This window comes from Mauremys mutica, chromosome 2 (assembly GCF_020497125.1).
Source record: "Mauremys mutica isolate MM-2020 ecotype Southern chromosome 2, ASM2049712v1, whole genome shotgun sequence".
Classification (NCBI taxonomy): Eukaryota; Metazoa; Chordata; order Testudines; family Geoemydidae; genus Mauremys; species Mauremys mutica.
Window position 1 is genome coordinate 37,800,716 of NC_059073.1, and position 24,259 is coordinate 37,824,974.

Consider the following 24,259-nt stretch of genomic DNA (forward strand, 5'->3'; position numbering starts at 1 on the left):
CCCCCTGGGAGTGGCGGGGACCCACACATGTGAACCGGAGCTCATTTCTAGTTCAGGCCCATCTTTTTAAAAAAGAACTTTAGGTGGGATTAACATACATCCATATTTTCCTGGACATGTCAGGCTTTTTGGTACTTAAAATTCCTCCCAGGAAAATACGGCTGTATGGTAACCCTATTGGTACAAAAAATACATACTGTGGCACATCCCTTAAATCAGAACTTTGTATCCGGAACTGGCTGTTAAGATTTTGGCAGCTCATTACTGGTTACAGTATGTAGTCTAGTTCAACGTTTCTCAGATGCGGCCACCAGGCTTTTCTTGTGGCCACAGTCCCCTGGACTGTGATGGGGAGGGAGGGCTCCCTCCCCGTGTCCCTCTCTTTTGCACCTGGATGCACTGCCTTGATGTTGGTTGCTGGGGCTACCAGCAGGGATTGGATCCTTCCCCCCTCTGGAGTCACTTGGGCCACAATGGTTGAGAACCAGGCAGACAGGGAGTTTCCTGCCTTCCCAAGGGCGGTGGGGCTCAGGCTTTGGGGTGGTGGGGTGTCAGGCTCTGGACATGGGGCTTCGGACTCCAGCCCTGGGATCTGGCTGCACGACGGCAGGTCCCAGACTCCGGCCACATGGCTTCGGGCTCCATTCCTGGCCCCCGTCCTCCAGCTGTGAGACTTCAGGCTCTAACAGCAGGGTCTCAGGCTCCAGCCCCCTGCTACTCCCCCAGCCCCCATCTCCCCTGGCCCCCATTGCCTCCCCCGACCCTCCATTCAGGGCTTAAATTGTCCCCAGGCTTGCCAGGGCTGAGTAAGACTGCTGTGAAAAGTGATACCTGTATGTTTGTTAATATCACTTTTCACAACAGACTTACTTGCTAGCAATAAATAAATACATCTCAAAATCATTGTAATTTGTGCATATTTATTTGGTTTTCCTAAAGCTAATTAAGTATTTTATGAAAAAGTGTGAGTGTGGCCACCAGCAAGAGTTGGTGGCCATATTCTGAGGCCACCAAAAATGTTGGTAGCTGGCACAGGTAAGGGATTACTTACGTATTATTATTGTAGCAGGATTTTGTAAATGGATTATTATAGTTTCACCTAATAGGGAAACCTTTAATCTACACATGAAAACAAATACACGTATTAAAGTTTTAATAGTAGGCATGTGCACGGTGGCGGGACAGAGGGCCAGGGTCAGTGGAGGGCCAGGGATCAGAGGATTTGCAGCTACGCAGGTACTTTAGTCTTTCGCCTCAGCAAAGGGAGTGGATCCAGGACTGTGGAAGCTACTCCACCTATGAGGCTGGTGTAGCATCTAAAGGGCAGCACAGATTTCACCCCACAGCTTCTATGGGAGGATTCCTGCCTTTCTTGCCCCTATTACAATACTCCAGTCCCCAAATGAGTTAGGTTAGATAGATCTGGTATTCCATTTTTTTCAGTCTCAGAGAACTTCTATGAAACTCCTAAGATACTTTGGGCTGTAGTCCTCTGTGATGATACAAGGAATTTTTAAGCTCTGCTAAGGAAGCTGGCAAATCTTATAAACTGTGAAAACCAAATTTCTGCAAACCAGATCAAGGAGTCTGCAAGCTCCGATGGCGAAGCTTTGGTAAGTTCTATGGGTCAGATCCTCAGTTGGTGAAAATTGTCATAGCTCCACAATGGAATCAAGCACAGAACTGGAGGGCCATAATGGAGGTAAGACTGGGGGTCTGACCCAGGATACTGAAAAGATCTGGATTTCTGTTCTTTAATTAATAATTATATAAATCAAATGCCGATTTTTTTAGCATTAATGTTACATTAAGATAAGCACTCAAATGTGAGATAATCACAAATTATAATGTTGATTTCTCTTGCATCATCCCTTTTACACAAGCATATTTTCTATTCCTCTTCTCCTTGTTATATAGATACTTCAGTGCATTATTGTTTGTTAATGATTATACTCCCATAAAATATGTAGGCTGCAATACATGGCCGGGGAATCAGCATACAACACAGAAAAAATTGGCCGGATCTAAGATAGCTTTTGAAATTAGAGAGATGAAAGAGAGAGAAATACCAAAGCAAGACTTTGGACACAAGAAAAGCATTAGAGCCAGGATGGTGGATATTTGACACCCATGAAATATACATAAACTCTGAAAACAAACTTGAATGTCTAATTCCAGGAAGAATGGGCTGTTGTTATGAGTTACAAAAATTGGCACGTGTTTGCATATCACTTTGCTACAGTTTAACAAATACGGGGCCAGATTGTCCCTAGTCTTTGTGCTGATACACAGTGTGGAGTTCACAAGGGGCTATTAGTGATCAGATTCCCATGGCCCCTGTGATAAACGAATTGGGTGTCTGCGCGGGGGAAGGGGAGGGGGAAGCTCCCTTTTATGAACACCCAGCCAGCCAGTTAGCTGTAAAATCCCTCTTGGTGTCTGTTCTCTGCTTGCTTTACCTGTAAAGAGTTAACAAGCCCCACAGGTAAAAGAACAGGAGTGGGCACCTGACCAAAAGAGACAGTGGGAAGGCTAAAACTTTTAAAATTGGGAAAGAAACGTTCTTTTTGTCTGTTGTTCTCTGGAGAAGGAGATAGAGAGAAGCAATGCTATAAGCAGGAATTCTGTGTAAGGCTTGAACCAGGTATAAAAATTCATCTTCCATACTTAGGCTGTGGCTACACTTAGCACTTCAAAGCGCTGCCCCGGTAGCGCTGCCGCGGCAGCGCTTTGAAGCGTTAAGTGTAGTCAAAGCGCCAGCGCTGGGAGAGAGCTCTCCCAGCGCTGTCCGTACTCCACCTCCCTGTGGGGAATAACGGACAGCGCTGGGAGCCGCGCTCCCAGCGCTGGGGCTTTGACCACACTGGTGCTTTGCAGCGCCGCAATTTGCAGCGCTGGAGAGGGTGTGTTTTCACACCCTGCTGCAGCGCTGCAAATTTGTAAGTGTAGCCAAGCCCCTAGAAGAAATCATTGGACCGGGCATGTTTAAATAGATGTGATTAGGTTTATTTCTTTGTTTTGGCGTGTGGATCTCCTCTGTACTAACCCCACCTGCTTTTGTTTGCTTGTAACCTTTAAGCTAACCCCCAAGAAAGCTATTTTGGGTGCTTAATTTTTGGAATTGCTCTTTTAAAATCTAGCAGAAGCCTAAGTTCCAGATGTATTTTCTTCCTTTTTGTTTTTATTAACATTTACCTTTTTTAAGAACAGGATTGGATTTTTGGTGTCCTAAGAGGTTTGTGCATGTTGTTTGATTAGCTGGTAGTAACAGCTAATTTCCTTTGTTTTCTTTCTCAGCTCTTCCCAGGAGAGGTGTGTGTGAAAGGGCTTGAGGGTACCCCACAGGAAAGAATTCCCAAGTACGCTTTCCTGGGTTCAAGGGGGGGTGCATTTGGGTGGTGGCAGCCGAGCCAAGGTCAGAGAAAAGCTGTAACCGTGGGAGTTTAATAGAAGCCTGGAGTGGCCAGTATTAATTTTTAAATTCCTTGTAGGCCCCCATCTTCTGTACTCAAAGTGACAGAGTGGGGATTCAGCCTTGGCAGCCCCATTTTCCTTCCGTAGTCACCCAGGGCAGTCAGTACAGTGCCTGCGTTTGGGAGTGCTCGGAAAGCGATTGTGCACAATCCCGTCCCTAGTCCCCCCAGCTCCACCTCACAGCCTACTCAGAACAGTGCCAAAATCACACCATCTAGATCACTGATTGCAACCCACCTGCTCAGCAGCTGCTTGTTTTATTCCCCCACTACCCAAGTCTTAAATATAAAATGTCATCACCTGAGTATAGCAGGATCACTATAAAGGGTGAACACTGGGGACTTTCTTTAAAAAAAAAAAAAAAGCTTTGAAAGCCAAAAATTCTTTGGAGTTGCATCAGCTACTCGCTCTCTAAAACAGCTGATCATCCTTGGGACTAGAAATTAACACCCTGGTTCAGAATTAGAAACAGATCTGTGTGAAATGATTCAGCTAAAAATCATGCGTCAGTCCTTAAAACAAGTGGTAAATTCTGAGAGCTTTCTGGAACTTCTTAAAAGGAAAAAGTAAATCAGTGAAGCTGTGCTGAAGTATGGCTACGCCGCATTTGAGTAGGAGGGAAAAGAACAACCCCTCTATATCTGCTGTAATATTAAGGCTAAGTGCCCTCCACCAAAGAGCCTCATCCTTTTGTGTCTGTTGCCTACTTTTGGAGCACTTTGCCCACCAGAGACCCTGCACTTTCATTTTTACAAGTCCTGTCTCTTCCTTTTAAGAATGCAACATAATTATCCTTGTATTCCCCAGCAAACACAGATTGCCATTATACATCACAAAAAGAGAAACCAGTCTGGGACAGCAATTCCCCCCGCCCCCAGAGTCTTATTTTCTTTCGGCATCTATATATTATATTATTGAGGAAAGGTGGATCCTAGTGATCTGAGCAAAAGATGGGAGCCAGAGACTGCTGAGTTCTACTCCTGGTGCTGGCCTGGTTCTTCCTGTGTCCTAAGGCAAGTCACTCAGTCAATCTGTGCCTCAGTTTCCCCACCTGTAATTTAGCTATTTAAAACAGGAATCCTCATAATCATCTACTTTGCTGGGTACTGTAAGGATTAATTATGAGAGTGGCATGTAATGTTTGTCATGTGTTTTGATGATGTAAGGATTACAGACTGGAAGAGCTAAGAACTAGTATTTAATCTCATTTTAAATGAAAGACAAGAATATTGGGAAAGGGCTGTTAGCCCAGATTGTAGTCTTCAGACACTGTTCACTGTTGTTGAAGTGGGATCAAGAACAACAGCATAGTACCAGAAGTTCCTGGAGAACGTCATCTCACTCAGCCACAATCCCTCTGCTAGAACAGGAGTTCTGTCACCCTTTTAGAGCACATGCTCTCTACACACCCTGTTCCAGGCCCCCCTCCACTGTTGGGTATGGAAGAACATGGGCAATAAGCATTCTCTTTTGGGGGAGTCTAGCATTATACCAGCCTGTGCTCCCTAGCTCACTGTAGTTGTCGCCTCTGTAGGATCACAGGTGGGGGAGGTTGCTTCTTGTACCCTCTCCCAATCTCTTGTTCACCGATAATATAGCCATTCCTTTATATCTCACATTCATATTCTAGCACTAAAATCAAAGGGTACGTCTTCACTATCCGCCGTATCGGCAGGTAGCAATCGATTTCTCGGGGATCGATATATCGCGTCTCATCTAGACGCGATATATCGATCCCCGAACGCACTCCTGTCGACTCCGTAACTCCACCAACCCGAACGGCGGTAGCGGAGTCGACATGGGGAGCCGCGGACATCGATCCCGCGCCGTGAGGACGGTAGGTAAATCGATATAAGATACTTCGACTTCAGCTACGTTATTCACGTAGCTGAAGTTGCGTATCTTATATCGATTTTCCCCCGTAGTGTAGACCTGCCCAAAGACAAGAAGTATCAGCGGTGCCAAAGGGAAAGGAGACCAACACGGGGACATTTCTGAAAACATCTCTATATGTTGTAGACTGCTACATATATAATGTAATGAGAGCTATACTACTGATATACAGCTTCATTACCCTCATCCAAATTCTTTATTAACTTTTTTTAAAATGACTTTCACCTTGGAAGGAGCATGCAAAATTCTGTCTCATAAAAATGAGAGAATTAATGGAATTTGCCAGCTAATATAAACTAGCTTCCACAAAATATTTTGACTTGTCAGAACAGATTCTAAATCAAACCACTAGACAATATAAACATGGGTCATTTGAAAGCCATGATTGAATATCGTAAAGGCATACAGTCAAATACCGAAGTCCTTACTCCATTTTGACACAGTCTTTGCTTGGGAAAAGCCCAAGGACTGAAATGTTGCCTAGTCCATACACAAGTTGTTGGGTGGGGGTGAGGGTAGGGGTGGGGGTGGGGGTACTTGCATAATCACAGTCTGCTTCATGACTATATAACAGTCAAGTGTAGTTTGACCACAAGTGGCCCCATTATTTCAACAGCTACTTGAAGGGAAAAGATTACTCATAAGGAAAAGGGTGGCATTATGAAACCATTCCCCATACAATACACAGTATTTTTATACAAAGCAAAAGTTGTATTAACGGCTGCATTTTACATTGTGATTTTATCTCATGCATTATACTTGTGCTTTGCATGCTGTTTAATTTGTTTTTTAAAATCCACAGAATACATAAAAGTAGGAAAAACAAAATCACATCTGAGTTTCAAAATATTCCCCTCCCACCTCTCCACCCCTTTTCAGCCGTCAGGGTTACACTGAGACTTAGAGTAGTTATTTCACCTTTTTAGAAGTACCAGGAAATGCTAAGAGGGTTTTATGAAGAGAAAAAATAAATGTAGAAAAGTTGCTTAAAACTTCTGTTTGCTTGGTAAGTGTGGGGCATTCAGCACAGAAATTAGAGCCTGGCCCAGAAGCCCACAGAAGTCAATGGAAAGACTCTTAGGGTATGTTTGCACGGCAATAAAATACCCACGGCTGGCCCATGTCGGCTGACTTGGGCTGACGGACTATAAAATTGCAGTGTCGACGTTTGAGCTCAGGCTGGTCCCAGAGGTTCCTTGATCCTGGACTCCAGCCTGAGCCTGAATGTCAACACTGCAATTTTATAGCCCTGCAGCCCCACAAGCCCGAGTCAGCTGATACAGGCCAGCCATTGGTGTTTCATTGCAATGTAGACATACCCTTACTGACTTCAGTCAGGCCCTTGGTGTTCGTATATTTAAATTGTATTTAGAGAGGGGAGCGAAGGCAACAAACACACATCTCAATTACAATGCATAATGATACATACATGAATGTGTAACTAAAACGCAAACATACAGCAATACAAAGAAAATGAGGCACTTTAACTATCCATATACAGACAAAAACAAAGATGCATCTAAACACCACACATTCTTAATAAGGACCAAAGGACAATAGACCACCTTTGAGGTATATGACTCGGTAAAGATAATAAATAGTGCTAGGTGGAATGGATTTATTTTATTTTTTAGGTTAGTAAGTTTCTCCATTGTAAACACATCCAGTACTGAGTCAGGTGCTCACAGAAGACACATAGTGATTATGCCATGGGGCAGCAATAGTAAGTCTTGCAGCTACTAAAAGAAAATGGAGGAAGGAATAAATTTTTCTAGTAGGAACATTGCTATCAACACCCCACAATGTTATGGACACAGGCCCCGATGCTGCAGACCTTTAAAAACATGCTTAACTTCAAGCATAAATGTAATTTTTTTGTATGTTTGCAGCCATAGTTAATTGTGTGGGAAATCCCAAATGTAACTTGTATTTAGATTAGTTCCTCAAATATTTGTATGAATGTACAATCGAACCACCTATGTTCTGGAAAGAGCCTAGAGCTGAATTGCAGTGCCATCATTTAGGATCAGCTCTTCAGCTGGTGTGATTTGCTGTAGCTTCACTAACTTTACCGGAGCTAGCGTAATTTACACTGGCTGAGGAGCTGGTCCTTAAAGTGAATGCTTAGTCCTGGAATATTAATTTAAATTTTTAACAGTGTAAAATCAGTACTTAATAGTTACAAACAGTTAACTGATTTTCCACTTCAAGACTTTTAGAATAGAACCCTAAAGATTTACTTACATGTTCTTCCGTAAAGCACATGAAGATTCTTTGGGTTGCTGTACTTCTTGATTTTGGTGAGAAGCAGGGACTGGAGCTAATAAAAAGTTTCACATGAGCCACTTGTCCCTCTACTCCCCTGCTGAGTCAGGCACACCACAGTTGTGAAATTATTTTGGTTTTGACAAAGATAAATGAGGATGTAACTCATGCACAAAACTGAAATAATGTATAATTTGCAAGTGCCATTTTTTCCTAAAACTTTCCTCCTGTCAGAATAACAGAGATCAGCAAATGAGATTTAGGGACAGACTTGGATACCTTTAACTTAGGTTGGAGAGTGTTTTACTCCACAAGTGCTCCCACTGAAATCTATATAAGCACTTGTGGAATACGGTGTTGCTCACCAGGAGTAAGGGTTTTGGAACGTAGCCCTTACGAAATACATAAGGAATTCTACCAAGATCATACACCCTAAGACAATTCTTGAATTATGTAAAAAGTAGAAGTGGGTGGTCCTTAAGCTTAAAACAGGGCTTTGTATGCACTTTTAACTGTAAAAAATGTCTTAACAAGAGACAGAATAATACCCAACACTACATAAGTGTTTTATATTTTCAAAGTTCTCTTCTGTAATGAACGAACTAATTCTCATGACACCTTTGAGCTAATTAAGTATGTGAACAGGCACCTTTCACAGCCTGCATAAATACATGGTCTCATGCTATCATTATTAACATTTATTATTTGTATTAAAGTAGCACCTGGGGCTCTTGGTCTTGAATCAGGGCTCCAGTGTGGTAGGCACTGTACAAGCATACAACAAAGAGATGGTCCCTGCCACAATCTAAGTATGACCAGAGACAACAGGTGGATACGACAAACAGATACGGGTAGCACAAGGAGACAATACTCATCAGCAATGGTAGCCGTAACCAACCCTTACCAGAGGTGAAAGCAGAAATAGGGAGTTACCAGTACGGGGCTGGGTTGGGTCTGGGTCTGGCCCCTCGGGCAGAAGGGGCGACGATGGGGGGTCAGGGGCAGAAGGGGCGGCGATGAGGGATCAGAGCCAGCCCCGGCCTGCCCTGTACCAGTAAGTGCCCTCCCCTCCCCCACCGGGGTAGCAGGGGCAGCCGGGGGCTCTGGCAGCAGTTTAAAGGGCCCTGGGCAGTAGAGGCAGCGGGAGCCCCAGCCCTTTAAATAACCCCTGGAGCCCCACAGCTGCTACCCCAGGGCTCTTTAAACCGCTGCCAGAGCCCCCGGCTGCCGCTGCTACCCCAGAGTGGCGGCAGGGCTCCGGCAGCTATTTAAAGGGCCAGGGCAGTAGAGGCAGCAGGAGCCCTGGGCCCTTTAAATAGCTCCTGGAGCCCCACCACTACTCCAGGGATCTGGGGGCTATTTAAAGGGACCAGGACTCCCCTGCTTCTACTGCCCCAGCCCTTTAAATAGCTCCCGGAGCCCTGGGGTAGCGGTGGCGGGGCTCCAGGGGCTATTTAAAGGGCTCAGGGCAGTAGAGGCAGCGGGAGCCCCAGCCCTTTAAATAACCCCTGGAGCCCCACAGCCACTATCCCAGGGCTCCAGCAGTGGGGCTCTGGCAGCAATTTAAAGGGCTTGGGGCTCCAGCCACTGCTGGGAGTCCCAGGCCCTTTAAATTGCCGCCTGGGGAAGCCGTACCGGGGCGTACCAGCTTACTTTCACCTCTGACCCTTACACACACCTTGATTCTTAGTACAAATTAGAGCTTCTCAGGGTTGCTTACGGCCCCAAGGGGCTGTGCTGGCAGAAGGGTTAACCAAGACATAAGGATGCTCAGTGACCCACCTCTTTCTCCCAGACATGCCCTTGCACCAGATTATAACAATGGGAGTTCACCAGAGGCCAGATCTACTGGTTTGAACAGTTTCGTCCAGCCAAACCAGCACAAAGCTGACAGAGTGAGGACTGGAATCTGGCCTGCGGACCACACACTAGATAGAGTGGAAACTGCCTGGTGCTCCGCCTAATGAGAAAGTGCCGGGGAAGGGCAGGTAAGCTGTATGGGTCACATGGTGACATGATTCAGTTGTACATGGGAGGGAGAAGAAGGAGAAGTGCTGCCGTTTTGGATGGTTTTATGTTTTGTATCACCTGTTGAAATTAGACGAAGGTTTCTAAGCATTACAGGAGTGAAGTTCTGGAACAGCCTTCCAAGGGCAGTAGTGGGGGCAAAAGACATATCTGGCTTCAAGACTAAGCTTGATAAGCTTATGAAGGGGATGGTATGATGGGATGGCCTAATTTTGGGAATTAATTGATCTTTGATTATCAGCAGGTAAATATGCCCTATGGCCTGTGATGGGATGTTAGATGGGGTGGGATCTGAGTTACTACAGAGAATTCTTTCCTGGGTGCTGGCTGGTGAGTCTTGCCCACATGCTCAGGGTTTAACTGATCACCATATTTGTGGTTGGGAAGGAATTTTCCTCCAGGGCTGATTGGCAGAGGCCCTGGAGGTTTTTCGCCTTCCTCAGCAGCGTGGGGCATGGGTCACTTGCTGGAGGATTATCTGCACTTTGAGGTCTTTAAACCATGATTTGAGGACTTCAGTAACTCAGACATAGGTTAGGGGTTTGTTACAGGAGTGGGTGGGTGAGATTCTGTGGCCTGCATTGTGCAGGAGGTCAGACTAGAAGACCATAATGGTCCCTTCTGACCTTAAGTCTATGAGTCTATGTAACGTATGTCCCAAAGCTTTAGATAGGGGTCTTTTGGTGTGGAGTTTCTTTTAGACTGAAATCTAAATAAATAAATCAACTCACTCTTTGGCCCTGTGCTATGGAACATTTTTATCAATGCCCTGGTTCACTGGGTAAGTTGGGCAAAAGCATAATATTTATTTACTATGCCTTAATGTAAATGGAGCAAAGAATGTAGGCATAGGCGCTGACTCCGTGGGTGCTCCGGAGCTGGAGCACCCAGAGGGAAAAAATGGTGGGTGCTGAGCACCCACTGGCAGCCCTTCTATCATCCCCTCCCCCTCCTCCCAGTGCATCCTGCCCATCAGTGGGACCTGCCCATCAGCGCCTCCCCCTCCCTCCCCGCACCACCGCAATCAGCTGTTTTGCAGCATGCAGGAGGCTCTAGGGGATGGGGAGAGCGAAGACGTGGTGTGCTCGGGGGAGAGGCTGGAATGGGGCAGGAAGAGGCGGGGTGGGGGTGGAGCATGGGGTGGGGGCAGGGTGGAGGTGGGGCCTTGGGGGAAGGGGTGGAGTGGGGTGGGGCCTGGGGCAGAGCCAGGGGTCGAGCAGCCCCTGGCACATTGGAAAGTTGGTGCCTGTGAATGTAGGCCATACTTACAGGATGGGGGGACTGAATCCTCAGAAGCAGTGACACTGAAAAAGATATGAGGGTTATGGTGGATAATCAGCTGAATATGAACTCTCAATGCGGTGCTGTAGCCAAAAGAGCTAATGCAATCCTTGGATGCATAAACAGGGGACTGTCAAGTAGGAACAGAGCGGTTATTTTATATCTGTTTTTGGCACTGGTGAGACTGCTGCTGTAACACCATGTCTAGTTCTGGTGTCCTCGATTCAAGAAGGATGTTGATAAATTGGAGAGGGTTCAGAGCAGTACAACAAGAATGATTAAAGGACTAATAAACATACATGAGTGATAGACTCAAGGGGAACAAGCTGCGTAGCTTAAGAAAGAGAAATTTAAGGGGTGACTTGATCACAGTCTGTAAGTACTTACATGGGAAACTAATATTCGATAATGGGCTCTTCAATCCAGCAGAAAAAGGTATAATGAGCGCTAATGACTGGCAATTAAAGATAGACAAATTCAGGCTGGAAATACGGCATAAATTAGGGTAATTAACCATTGGAACAATTTACCAGTTCCCCAGCACTGGCAATTTTTAAATCGAGATTGGATGTTTTAGGAATTATTGTGGGTAAATTCTATGGCCTGTGTTATACAGGAGGTCAGAGTCGATGATCACAGTGGTCCCTTCTGGCTTTGGAATCTATGAAAGTTTATTAACTAATATTGGGATTCCTCCATGACCTTTCCACGTGGCATATCCAGAACACCTCATCCAGTTCTGGAAGAGCATTCTTCTAGTTCCCTGGGATCCAAAAAACTCAGTTTGACTCCAGCTTATCACTCAGGTTACTTTATTATGCACGTAACATCTCTTTGCCCACCCCAGCGAGGCCCAGATGCAGGGGCTTAGGTACAATTCCAATTCATGTCATACACTACACAGTTTATCTAGATCTTCCCTAGCTACTAACATCTATACTTCTTGCACATAAGGACTAGGTTTGCCAGGTGCCTGACCAAAAAGGGACTCTGGTGGCTCTGGTCAGCACCACTGACAGTGGTGCAGCAAGTACAGTCAGTGGCGCAGCAAGGTTAAGGCAGGCTCCCTGTCTGCTGTGGCTCTGCACAGCTCCCGGAAGCAGCGACATGTCCTCCCTCTGGCTCCTACACATAGGGGCAGCCAGGGGGCTCCGCACGCTACATCCCACCACAAAAGCTGGTCCTGCAGCTCCCATTGTCCAGGAACTGCAGCCAATGGGAACTGTGGGGGCGGCATCTGCGGACAGGGCAGCACACAGAGCTGCCTCACCATGCCTCTGTGTAGGAGCCATAGTGGGGACATGCTGTTGCTACCGGGAGGTGATTGAGGTAAGCGGCGCCCAGAGCCTGCACTCCTGACCCCCACCTGTGCCCCAACCCCCTGCTTCTGTCCTGATCCCTCTCCCACCCTCTGAACCACTCAGTCCCAGCCTGGAGTTCCCTCCTGCACCCCAAATCCCTCATCCCCAGTCCCACCCCAGAGTCCTCACCCTCAGCTGGAGTCCTCACTCCCCCACACCCCAACCTCCTGCCCCAGCCCAGAGCCCCCTCCTGAACCCACACCCCCAGCCCAGAGCCTGTACTCCTTCCCACACCCCAACCTCCTGCCTCAGCCTGGCGCCCCCTCCGCACCCTGAACTCCTCATTTATGGCCCCACCCAGAGCCTGCACCCCCAGCCGGAGCCCTCACCCCCTCCCACACCACAACTTCCTGAGCCAGCTCTGTGAAAATGAGCAAGTGAGTGAGGGTGGGAAGAGCAAGCAACAGAGAGAGATGGGAATGGAGTGAGCGGGGGGCAGGACTTTGGAGAAGGGGTGGGACCTCAGACAAGGGGTGGGGCAGGGGGTGGAGCAAGGATGTTTGGTTTTGTGTGAGTAGAAAGTTGGCAACCCTAATAAGAACCAATCGCTTTGCAGCTTGAATAAGGCAAGTTAATCAATTCAGGGTGTACCTGTCTACTTTGTTTACTATAAACATATCCACAATAGTTAGTTCAGTTAATTTCTGCCTCGCTTACTATAAACATATTCACATTAGTTAACTGTTTCAAGCAGTTACTTGTTCAGCAGTTGCTTGTTCAGGCTTGTCTTGTCTTAACTTGGGCCTACTCATGTCAGCTAAGGTAGCCCTCCAATGAAGAGTACAACACAAGTTCACTCAAATATTCTCATTAAGCTTGGCTACTCAAAAAACCTCCTCCCTCAGGCTTGCTCTTTTCACTAGAAAGTCACTCCCACATCCCTTATATCAAAGTGGAAAGACAAATCACCTGCCTCAGGGAATCAGCAGAACCTACTTAACCCCAGTGCCAATGGTGGGTTTAGAACTCAGCTGTTCCTGGCTTCCACTCCCAAGTTTGGATCACAGCCCTCAAGAAATTGACTTCTCAATTTGTTTGTATATGGGCCCGATCCTTTATTCATAGTGCATCACAAACCTCCAGTGACCTAAGTGAGAGTTTTGCTCTGGCCCTAGCCTTACAAGTAGTGTTTGTTATTTGATTGTAGGATGTCAACAATTTGGAGCAGAATGTGTATTTTCTCCTGGTACAGGATTAAGCACATGGAAGGCACTTAATAAATACTAATTATAAGCAGCAGAAATGACACTGTCAAAGGCATTCTCATAAATCATGTTAGTCGCATAATAAACATGAGCGATGATTTACAACAAAATACCTCAGGGCTGATTGACTAAGCAGATACCGAATCATTCAAAATCCTCTTGTGATTTACTTCATTTCATGTACGGTTTCACACGTGTATGTGATGTTCTTGTGTCATGTTCAATTTGCATAAGCAGCATCCCAAACCAAATGTAAAAAAAAAAAAAGCAGAACCTGGCACAGATATTCAGCCCTGTTATTTTCAGTAGCTTAACATTCTAAAGGCAAGTTGAGATATGTCCATCCTCCAGGACTTTGCCCTTATAATGACTGATCAGGGACTTTGAGACTTGGCCATGGTGTCTTAAATGCCCTAAATCCTTTGTGATGTGAATAAATTGGGATACAGGCTGTTATTTTGAAAGAGAAAATAGCTCCACCATGGAGGAACGATGAGTTAATTTGAGGTGTTAATAGAATGTATTCCTTGTTCATGACACCAAAAACAAAAAGGTGAGCAGTGATCATTTGTATCCAAACATGATGCGAGAGTGTAAAACCTGGCAGTGCAAAGAGGACAAAATGCACAGCAGAGCCCTTTATTAACTACTAATTCATGCCGTAGCTGACAAATAGCTTCACATATCTTACATCTCGCTGGGAAATCAACAGAGCTAAACAAATGAGTTCAATTCTTTAAACTTTCAAACATTTAGGTTTGACACTCACGTGGGGGTGATGTTTGTGTGTGCGTGTGTGAGAGAGAGATTTAGGTCCCAAGCACATTTTTTAGAGCCATCTTAATAAGGAAAAATAATAGAGATTTACTTTAAAAAAATGAAAGCTGAGAGTCTTTTTACAAGCACCAAAGAATAATTCTATTAACAAGGGGCTCATATCAACCCCTGCAAAGTCCTTTGGTCAGTATACCATCCTTCTGATAGCCAGTATATACTGATAATTAATGTTCCCTTCAGAACATATTTAAGACTGTGGTTTTAATGACTTTATTAGACATGGACTTACCCACAAAATTCAGATCCACATTTGGAGGTAGAAATATCCATTCCTCTCCCCCAGAAAGATTCCAGGTGTTTAGATCTGGGCCTATGGTGGTTTGACATGACCTGCCACAGTTACAAAACTCAGGTCTAGATTTGGACTCACCACACAAAGACTCTGGGTTTGTGTTCAGGCCCATCTCTGGGTTAGACCCAGTTACTGAGTACAGAGAACAATTCAGTCAGCAAATACAGAACTGCTGACATGAAAATTAACTGGTTTGTGATTGCTTCAGGGACCTGGAGCTGAGTGTAATTCTTGGACAGCTGGTTCTCCAGCAGGTGCTGATAACACTGAAGCAGCAGGTCACACTAGCTCACCACTGGAACAGGCTTTACATCCACAGTGTGGCCATGCCCCTGCTGTTTCAATGGTCTCTATGGAACAAGGCAGGCAGCAAGATTAGAAAGCATGGTCTCTACATTATGCAAAATGTGAGTATAATTAAATATAATGCAAGAAAAGGATCCTTTATATTTGACGACTCTCTTCATCATTAGATCTTTCAACAGCGCATATTCTGCATAACATTAAAGTGTGGGTACGTGTTAAATTTTCTAAGTAGATCTGTGCAGAATAGAATACAAACTATTGCATAAAACCTGCAAAATGCAATATTTGCCTCCATTGTAATACTGTTTGCATCTGAGTCATTCTATGAGTATCATATAGCAATGTCTATTATAGAAACAGGATTTACCAAGTAGGCACTGGCCTGCAAGTTTACCAAGTGGTACAGAACTGCACATCCCCAGGAGACACAATGGCTCTCACAGCTCCCTAGCAAGCAGAGAGAGTGTGTTCACTGTACTAGGTGCAGCATGGCCAACCACCTGTGCTAGCTGATATGGCGGGAGAGCATAGGCATAGACCTGTTTCCTCCCTGCTGCCTTCGGAGAGCCTAGTGTCCTAGGGATGCTAGCAAAGTGCAGTCTCTACACCAACACCAGGGGTCTCAAACTCCTGGCCCACAGGCCATCTGCGGACCGCGAACCTCCCCAGTGTGGCCCGTGAGGCTCCAGCAGTTTTGGGGCCGGGTCTCTCCCTTGGCCCCACCTGCTGCCCCCAGGTGCTCCCCTTCCCTAGGTGACTTACAGTGGCCTGGGGCCCTGGCAGCGCAGCGGAGTGGTGTCTGCCTGCTCACTCCATGTGTCTGCTGGCCCCTCCCTATGGCCCCGGGGTGGGGCTGTGCCTCCGTGCTGCCCTCGCCCCGAGCGCCCCTGTGGCCAATGGGAAGCTGCAGGGGTGGTGCCTGGGGGGCAGCAGCATGCAGAGGCCCCCCATCTTGCTCTGCCTTGGAGCTCCAGGTAAGTGCTGCACCCCGACTCCCTCCCAGAGCCTGCACCCCCACCCCCTCTTCACATACCCCCTCTCACCCCTAACTCCCTCCAAGAGCCTGCATCCGCTCCCCACACACACCCCAGCCCCCAAACTTCCTCCCAGAGCCTTCTCCCCTCCCCTTCCCACATGCCCCCTCCCACCCCCAAACTTCCTCCCAGAGCCTGCTCCCCTCCCCCCTCCCAGAGCCTGCAACCCCACCCCTTTCCCACACCCCCCCTCCTGCCCTCAAACTCCCTCCTAGAGCCTGCACCCCTCCCCCCCTCCCAGAGCCTGCTCCCCTCCCCTTCCCACACCCCCCCTCCCACCCTCAAACTTCCTCCCAGAGCCTGCACCCCTCCCCCCTCCCAGAGCCTGCAACCCCACCCCTTTCCCACACCCCCCCTCCTGCCCTCAAACTCCCTCCTAGAGCCTGCAACCCCACCCCCTGCAGCCCCATCCCCTGCCCCAGCCCAGAACCTGCACCCCGACTCCATCCCAGAGCCTGCACCCCAGACCCCCTCCCCCCACCCAAACTCCCACCCAGAGCCCAACCTCTCACCCTTTCTGCACCCAAACTCCTTCCCAGAGCCTGCAGCCCAATCCCCTACCCCAGACCTCCTCCCCCATCCAAACTCCCCCCCCAGAGCCTTAGACAGGTGGGGGAGTGGAGTTTTTTGGGGAGTAGAGTTTTGGGGGTCAGGTTCTGGGTGGCATGAGTGACATTGGCCCGCTGGGAGGATTTGGGGACTGGCACTGGCCCTAAGGTAAATTGAGTTTGAGACTCCTGCTCTACACAAAGGAAAGCACAGGGCTTGTAACTGTGCTTGACTCCTGCATGAATGAGGGTGTGGCTGTAAGGGCAGGAAGGTTCTGCATCCAGACAGATTACTGGAAAGAGAGACGGGTGTCAGTTGGCTGGTGGGGGATTTTATACACTTACAGTTCCAGATTGCTGGAACATAGAGGCGTGTGCTCTGTCCCCAGTGGCTGACTGTTGAAATGGGTTTCATCACTGAATGTCAGGGCATGTGATCACATAGTGGGGATTTGCAGAAACGGTGTCACGAAGAAGAACAAATTCTCCCAGTGTCTGCTCATTCTTTCTTCAGATCCGAGTAAACTTGTAAAATCCATGTGGCAAAAACAAAAAAACCACAACCCTGTAGCCCAGAAAATTCTTAACAACTGGAGAGTCAAGAGCCCAGTTACCTATGTGTGTTTTGTCCTTCTAATGCCAGATTGTTATCCTTGGATAACTAGGTTCTGGACCAGGGGTGGCCAATTTGTGGCTCCGGAGCCGCATGCAGCTCTCCAGAGATTAATATGTGGCTCCTTGCTAACTTTCCAGTGTGCTGTAGGGTGCTCACTGCTCAACCCCCTGCTCTGCCCCAGGTCTTAACACCACTCCACCCCTTCCCCCAAGGCCCTGCCCCTTCCCCCGAGCCTGCCATGCCCTCGCTCCTGCCCCCTCCCCACCAGAGCCTCCTGCGCACTGCAAAACAGCTGGTTGTGGTGGGTGGGAGGCATGGGGAGGGAGGGGAAGGCGCTGATTGGTGGGGCTGCCAGTGGGAGGGAGGCGCTGGGGGGCGGGTAGCAGATGGAGGGCTGCTGATATATTATTGTGGCTCTTTGGCAACGTTCATTGGTAAATTCTGGCTCCTTCTCAGGCTCAGGTTGGCCACCCTTATTTTGGACAGTAACCACTAAGGATGCCTGATGCCTGAACTGGTGTATAAAACCTGTTCAGGAGTGACCCTTGCAAAGTGATAGGAACTCCCAACTTACTGATTTGATTAGCAATGCTCATAACTGCTGTTCTTTTTCTTTTCACCTCTGCCTGGTTGAGCACTGCAGATCTATCTGCTCCTCAGAATTGGTACTCAATGAGGACAGATGCTGTTGCCACTTCATTTTGACCTCTTTTCCTCTTAACTATTTAATCCCTGTAGAGTGTAAGCAAAGTTCTTCTCCAAAATAGAACAGAGTATCTTAGAAACTGTCTCCAGCTGTAGGTAATATAGTTCTGGCATATTTCCTGCTGGTCTCTTTGGATTTATGCGGTACTGCAATTAATATAACTGCCAGAAGGCAGTATTTTAGCTGTTATAAGATGCAGTATTCATACATTTACTGGTGTTCATTTTGTCCTCATGATGGTGAAGAATATTTCATTTTGTGACACAATGTGCTGCAGGAACAAACAGCAGTTAATACCAGTCAACACTGCATTACGTTTTGATCATTTACTCTTCTGATCAACCTGGATCTGTCTAAGCAAGGTCAGCTTAGATTGTCCTTTCCAGCATTTAAATTCCAGGGCAGGCAGAAGCGAAGATCAGCTTTGGTAAATGTTTGTTCTCTGAGTCATTGTTTTCATACATGGGTCTGCTTTGCTGTTACATTATATATTTAAATTAAAAATAAAAGGAGAAAATTAAATGTTTAAAAATATTAAAGGAAATGAAATAATGGTTTAAACTGAACAGCAGTTACTTGCATGAGTTAACTTACAGGAGCAATGAAACTATTCCAATGAATAAATGCTACTCAGTGTGAGTAGAAGTTGCAGGATCTGGCCTATTATATTACAGACAGGACCCAAATGAAAATCTTGGGGCTGGTGGGCATTTAAAAATTAGATTGACCTACCTATGTGAAACATTTTGTGCACTGTAAGCCATAATTAGGTTAGCTAATGCCTCCAAAAAAGGTGGATTAACAACAGTGATGGAAAAACCCCTTCCGCCAATGTAGCTGTGCAGCAGCTGTACTGTAGACATACCCTTGAATCCAATCTGCTGAAAGTTGAGGAAGTTATGGCTAGCGCTGATCTTTGTACTTTCCAAGCAAATATTGTTTGAGCTGTGACTGAGGTGAAGGTAACATCATGATGACACATTCAGGGTCAGAGCCCTGAGGAACATAACAGATGATTGTAACAGAGCAGTTAGGTGCAGATGTGGCTAACACATCTGTTATGGGGACATAGTCCCTTTAGAACCAGGAGTTGCTGGGTGTTGTAATCTCCAGAAAGGGAACAAAGTGGTCAGCTGATGAAACATCATGTGACTGCCTGCTGGGGATTATATGTAAGGGGACTGTTGTCCCCTTACTAAAACTGGGGGTGTTTTGGTTGGCTAGCTCCCAGTACCAAAAGAAAGGGGAAGGGTCAATGGGAATCAGGAACCTGAGACTCACAGTCCCCAAGAACAATGAGGAGAGGCCAGTGCTCCAGGTCAGCCTGATTGACAGGGCGGGCAGGCTAATCTGTGAGTTAGGAGGCCAGGGGGGTCCTGTCCTCCATGTAAGCTGGAATTGCCTGGGTAAGACAGAGTGGGGCAGAGCTAAGGAGAAAGCAGGGGTGCAAGCTGAGCTGGGGAGCAGAGCCGTGCCAGCCAAAGGGGCCAGAAAAGCGGCCCAGGAAGCAGGTCAGTGCTGGGAGCAGAGTCACAGAAGCAGCCCACAGAGCAGACCTGTCCTGGGAAGAGGGCTGTAGCAACCAGAGCCAGAGGGGCCAGGGAGCTGGAGGCAGAGCAACAGCAGCAGCAGCAGCCGTGCTGAGGCAGAGTGGTGGAGCTGGAGCTGGGGCTGAGGCAGAGTGGTGGAGCTGGAGCAGTCCAGAGCCAAGTGCGGTGAGCGGCTGGGGAGAGTGAGGAGGACCCTGGGCAGAGGGCCCAGCTCAGGAAGACACTCCCAGCCAAGAGGCCTTGCAGGCCAGACTTGGAGGGGGATCATAACCCTGACGGGGCAGGGGTGGTGCTGGGAAGAAGGGTCCTGCCACCTAAAGCCTGAGAGCGTGTGGCCACCGCCAGAGCAAGTGTCTGACCCGCAGCATCCCTGCAGCACAGCCAGGGCCTGAGAAGGGGCCTGGGACTTGTGAGGAACAGACTGACCTGCCCTTACATTCCAGAGACAGCTGGTTGTGATGTCCCCGTGCCACAGCGAGGGGTGACGTGTTTTCCTTTAACCTTTCCCATTTTTTAAAATGGGTTGCTGTTTAATAAATTGTATTTGCTTTGAACTGTATGTAATGATCAGTGGGTCAGGGAAGCATCCAGTGCAGAGAGAGCACCCCAGAGTGGGGACACCCTAGCCCCTGCCCTAAGTGACCACGACAAAGTTGGAGGGGTCGAGCCTCCCAAGAATCCTGGGCCCAGCCTTGTTGGGGTTACGAGGACTCTGAACACAGGAGAGTGGAAGGGGAGCCGTCAAGGTCAGGCAGGCCTCTGGGTAAAGGAAGTTGGAGCGAGGACTCAGATCCTTTTGCTAGCCCACTTCACCAGGTAGTGTATAAGCCAGAAAAGTTCCTCACAATAGTGGGACCATTCCCCCGCTTACATATATAAAGGAATGTAACTGGCTCAGTCATGGGAAAATGAGGATGGAGGTAAGACCCTGAGGGAAATCTATACATGGAGTCCTGGCAGGAAGCATAAATGATATCAAGGAACTATTACATAAGGGGAAGAATGTGTCTGATCCTGCTTGCTGAAATCTGGAAAAGCTGCTCCTTGCTTAGCAAGTCTTTTGTGTTATTTTGTTTCTATTTTGGAATTTGTTTTAAGAACTGCAGCAGAATCTGGACTTTTGCTTTAGTTCCTCGACTGGTGTATCTGACCACTAGCTTACAATGGCCATAACTTTATCCAGTTACGCTCTAATACACCAATGGGCTTTTCTGAACTGTCTAAGTTTGGCTTCCCCTTAGTGGGAATCAGCTGCTCTCCTTGGCTGTGGCTCCTTGAATAGGGAAGAAAGCATGTGGCCTGTCTGCCAAGCACTATTCATGGTACCATAAGGAGCAGTCACTCCCAGTAGATTATGCAGATAATTCTCCCTCTCCTTTTTTCCATGCTTTAATCAGCAGTGAAATAAGTTAAGTATCAACACTGTTAACTATTATAATTGCATATTGGACTTAACTCAGTTAGATGAATGGGGCAGTTCACATGCCCTAAAGCTATTCTTTCAGGGTACCTGCAGATGCAGTGTATGTCTTCACTGCAGAGTTAACTCAAGTTATCTATACTCAAGTTACTCCTCTTGAGTTAACGGAGCTCAAGTGAGAGCAGTCATGCTGTGAAGTAACAGTTGAGCTGTTGTGTAGGACTGCATTGACTTGTATGTGGTGCTAAGATGTCTGTCTTGGTTATAATGTACCTTGATCTCCAGAACCTTAAGGGCTAGACACTTTTTTGTTTTAATTAAAGTGGAGAGTCTGCAGTGTAAGATGGCAGCTCAAAAGAGGTGGTGGTATGTTGTACAGCCGTGAAATACCCAAATTCCGGCCCCATGCACAGAGTTCAGTGCTTTGCTGGATCGTGGCTTAAATGCAGGATTGCGAGTCTCCGTCTACTGTCTTTATCACAAGAATATCCTTCCTGTCATGCATGCAGACTGTTCCTGCAAAGTGCTATGCACCTACTGCAATATGTAGAGTGCCTTCAACTTCCATTGAGTTCAATGAGAATTGGGGGCACTTTGCGTATATCAGGAGTGCCAGAAGAAACCCAACAGCTCACAGGACACCCAAACTCTCATCAGCAGCCTAAAAATGCCCCTACCCCCACCAGGGCCGCCTGGGGGGGGACAAGTGGGGCAATTTGCCCCGGGCTCCGCAGGGGCCCCCACGAGCATGGCTGAGGCTCCCTCCCTGGCCCCACCCGGCCCCATCTCCTCCCGGAGCCTCAGCCCATCCAGCAGCATCCCGGATAGCTGCAGCGTGTCTCTGGCAGGGACCCTGAGCCCCGCCCCGCTCAGAGCCGCGTGGTGAGGGGGCGGGGCTGCGAGCTCCAGGCTCAGGAAGGGAGCTGAGCTCAGCGTGGAGCTCCCAGCCCCGCCCCCTGACCACACGGCTCTGAACGGGGCGGGGCTCAGGCCCCGCCGGAGACACGCTGCCTCTGTCGAGCGAAGCTCCTGGATGCGCTGAGGCTCCGGGTGAGGGGGGAGTCCGGGGTAAGGGGCCAGGGCTGGGGGGGGGTTGGCTAAGGGGCAGCGACTCCCAGGGACAGGGAGGGGGCAGAGGTGGGGGGGGCGGTCAGGGGACAGGGAATGGGAGGGTTGGATCGTGGGTGTTCTGGGGGTCTGTCAGGATTCAGCGAGGGGGTGATAGGGGTTGGGGCAGTCAGGGGACAGGGAGCAGCGGTGGGGACCCAGGGTGGTGGTGGAGGGTCTCTGGGGGACGGTGAGGGGACAAGGAGCAGGATGGGTTGGGGATTCTGAGGGGGGAGGGCAGTTGGGGGGCAGGAAGTGGGTGGGGGTCGGATAGGGGGCAGGGCTAGGCTGTTTGGGAGGCACAGCCTTCCCCACCCTAAAGCTCATTCAGCAGTTTGAGGCTTGCAGAAGAGCCAAGCTGTTAGCTTTTCCATTAGGGCTACCATCCCTTTCCCTTCTCAAATGCCAAATTATAGTCTATATTTAATTTTAGTGCCATAGGGAGATTCATGTCAGGGGAGGGTAGCTTCATTTAAAATTAGCCACTGGAGGAGGGATCACATGAGAAGAGCAATATCCTACATCACCTACCTCCTTCCCAACCCTACCAAGGGAGCCACCCCTTACATTTCCTGAGGCTTCAGAGGGGTTAATTCAGTGGTTCTCAAACTTTTGTACTGGTGACCCCTTTCACATAGCAAACCTCTGAGTGTGGACCCCCGCCTTATAAATTAAAAACACTTTTTTATATATTTAACACTATTATAAATGCTGGAGGCAAAGCAGGGTTTGAGGTGGAGGCTGACAGCTCGTGGCCCCCAGTAATAACCTCATGACCCCCTGAAGGGTCCCAACCCCCAGTTTGAGAACCCCTGGGGTAATTTAATTTTAGCACCCTGTGTCCATTCACATGCATGTGCTATTTTGAGCATTTCAGTTTTCACAACATAGGCTCATCCCAGATTTGGAACAAGCTCAAATGCTCAGTTCATGGAGTATGAACATAAGCTATACTAAAGACAAACCCACAGTAACCGTCTCCAGTTTGTGAGGGACCCCATGGAGCCAGTCTCTAGGAAACAGATAAATGCATGGAGGTTAAGTCCATTAATGGCTATTAGCCAGGATGGGTAAGGAATGGTGTCCCTCCCTAGCCTCTGTTTGTCAGAGGGTGGAGATGGATGGCAGGAGAGAGATCACTTGATCATTACCTGTTAGGTTTACTCCCTCTGGGGCACTCGGCATTGGCCATTGTCGGTAGACAGGATACTGGGCTGGATGGACCTTTGGTTTGACCCAGGGCTTGGCTACACTTACAAGTTGCAGCGCTGGGAGTTACAGCGCTGGTCATGCAGCTGTGTAGGGCCAGCGCTGGAGTGTGGCCACACTGACAGCTACCAGCGTTGCAGTGTGGCCACACTTGCAGCACTTTCCAGCGCTGTATTGAGAGGTGCATTGTGGGCAGCTATCCCACAGAGCACCTCGTCCCATTTTGGCGCTGGAGTATTGTGGGAAGGGGAAGGAAGTGTGCGGGTCATTCCGCTTCCTGTGCCAACACCCCGTGGTGCATCGCTTCACATCCCAGCATTCACTCTTTCCAGCAACGTTTGGCGCCATTGTGAGTGTCTTTCTGTTTTACTCTCTGTGTGTGAATCGCGATTTCTGTGGCAAATGGAGCCCGAGCTGCTGAGGACTGTGCTGATGAGTGTCGCCAACACAACACGTTTGGCAGTCGAGCTATTCCTTCAGCTCCAAAGTGATAGTGAGGAGTCTGACGATGATATCGATATCGATTCTCCTGCCGCGTGTGACACTAAAGTGCTTGTGGCATTCACGGAAATGCTCAGCACCGTTGAACGCCGCTTTTGGGCTCGGGAAACAAGCACTGACTGGTGGGATCACATCGTCATGGAAGTCTGGGATGACGAGCAGTGGCTGCAGAACTTTCGTATGAGAAAAGCCACTTTCATGGGACTGTGTGCTGAGCTCGCCCCCACTCTGCGGCGCAAGGACACAAGATTGAGAGCTGCCCTGATGGTGGAAAAGCGGGTGGCTATTGCAGTCTGGAAGCTGGCAACTCCAGACAGCTACTGGTCGGTCGGGAACCAGTTTGGAGTGGGAAAGTCGACCGTTGGAATCGTTTTGATGCAAGTTTGCAAGGCAATTAATCACATCCTGCTAAGAAAGACCGTGACTCTGGGGAGTGTGCAGGACATTGTGGATGGCTTTGCACAAATGGGTTTCCCTAACTGTGGAGGGGCGATAGATGGGACGCATATTCCTATTCTGGCCCCCCCCCCACCTGGCATCAGAGTACGTTAATCGTAAGGGGTATTTCTCTATGGTTCTCCAGGCGCTTGTGGATCACCGCGGGCGTTTCATTGACATTTACACAG

The 24,259-nt window shown here is 48.1% G+C and overlaps 1 protein-coding gene across 2 annotated transcripts in view; it reads right to left on the reverse strand.

Moving 5' to 3' along the window:
- The window catches only part of LOC123364284 (dendrocyte expressed seven transmembrane protein), a 32,286-nt gene extending 17,552 nt beyond the window's left edge, over positions 1-14,734 (reverse strand). The window contains exon 1 of one of the 2 annotated variants that reach the window (XM_045006262.1): positions 14,574-14,734. The gene's annotated coding sequence lies outside the window, so the exon portion shown is untranslated. Of the gene's footprint in view, positions 1-7,611; positions 7,674-14,573 lie in introns of those variants that run through there. The other variant, XM_045006263.1, reaches the window with a different exon arrangement.
- Positions 14,735-24,259: the final 9,525 nt, after the last annotated feature.